Genomic DNA, 1,781 nt, shown 5'->3' on the forward strand with positions numbered 1-1,781 from the left:
AAAAAAAAAAAAAAAGAGTGGGGAACAGGTGCGGGAATAGACAGAGGGTAATAGAACAGGATAGAAAGCTCATTTTAGAAGAGTCGCGTACACATAAGAATTGTACTGTGTAGGGTGTTATTTTAAGACAATAAGTATGTGAAAGATCATCCAATAAATGGAGGAGAAATAACAAAGTAATGACTTGAGGAAAAAGTCAAATCCCTACCCTGCCCCACACATCAAAATAAATTCCAAGCAAAGATTTAAAGGTAAAACATGTACCATAAACGTTCCAGAAGTTTTGAAAGTCAGATGAGATTATGTGTGTCATGCCTTGGCACATAGTGGGCCCTCTGTCATCAATATCATTTACTTTAGTGTATTTGCCAACAGGCAAACCATGTGATACTAGGAAAAGGGCAAGTTTCATGGGCAAAAATCAGATAATTTCTAAGAAATTAAATATCATCCATCCATTTGATGGATGCCTATTTCATAAGCATAGATGATACCCAGAGTGGCCTATTCTCCATCATCTTTGAAGCAGGACTAGACAATACACATGATTTTAAACATCCATTTGTACTTAGCCACACTAGTAGCTTCAATAAGAAATCTACCAGAAGGGATCTTAATATGTGATCCTAAATCTGAATTGGGAATATGCATACAAATTCATAATATATTTTCTCTTTTTAATAAATATGTATTCCTAGCTTTAATACTTAAAAAGGCCTAGAGACAATGACTAACACAGTAGCAGATTGTGTTTTCTAAATACAATTTCTCATTAAAGGAAGCAGTGCTCCTTGAGAAATTGCTGATTCTGGGTCTAGAATATGAAATGTACAAGAATATGAAATATCTCCTACCAAGTATAATAACAGGGAAACTATCAAAGACTGCTGGGGTCAGAAACCTATCTGAAGAGACTCCCACTGGCCAAAGACATGATTTGCTCATCAGTAAGAATAACAACCATGATGAGTTAAAACATCAAAAAAAGTTTAAAATCCACGGGTTCATAATATTTAATTTAAAAAGAAAGGTACTCATTGGCCACCTTTGAGAGGCGTCAAGGTACCAACCCGTTATTCTAAATATAAGTAAACAAAGAGAAAAACCCAGCATTTATCTTGCCTTAACTGTAAGAATTGTATCTTAAGGTAACTAAATGGTTAATGAGAGAAAGTTCTCTTTATAAAGGCATTCCACTTAATAATTAAAAAGAAGTACCAGAACTAGAGTATCACCATTTGAAATTCTTGCTGAAATAATGGATCTAGGAGACGATTCATGGCTGCTACCACCAGCCTGAAAGATTATTGGGGAACTTTATAATGGATAAATGAACACGCTCACCAGTCTTAACACCACAGAAAGGAACAACCATTTTGTGACTCCTGATGGAAGTACAAACACATCTATGAAGTATTCTTGCCAAAAATGTCAGAGCTGAATCTGATTAAGCCTGTAGTTCTAAGTTTGCAAAAATGGCAGGGACAGGACAGAGGAGTGATTAGCAAAATCCAGGAAGTGAGAAACTCTTCAGGAAAAAAACCATAGTTTCTTGAACAAATATTTTCGAGGGGGAAAAAAAGAGGGCATCTATAGAATAAAACATAGATGTGTCAAGTTTATACAATACATGGAGCTTGTTTGGATAATTAAACCAACTGTTTAAAAAGCTTTTGAGAATAATAGGAGAAATTTGAAAACTAACTAGATTTTTGATGTTATTAAGGAATTATTGTTAATTTTTTAATATATGATACAGGTATTGTGGTTATACCTGAAAA

At 34.3% G+C, this 1,781-nt stretch overlaps 1 protein-coding gene across 1 annotated transcript in view; it reads right to left on the reverse strand.

The window, feature by feature from the left end:
- The window catches only part of EGF (epidermal growth factor), an 87,855-nt gene that overhangs the window by 51,413 nt on the left and 34,661 nt on the right, over positions 1-1,781 (reverse strand). The gene's annotated exons all lie outside the window — the stretch shown is intronic.

Source organism: Propithecus coquereli, unplaced genomic scaffold, assembly GCF_000956105.1.
Source record: "Propithecus coquereli isolate 6110/MARCELLA unplaced genomic scaffold, Pcoq_1.0 Scaffold46, whole genome shotgun sequence".
In the NCBI taxonomy this organism is placed as follows: Eukaryota; Metazoa; Chordata; class Mammalia; order Primates; family Indriidae; genus Propithecus; species Propithecus coquereli.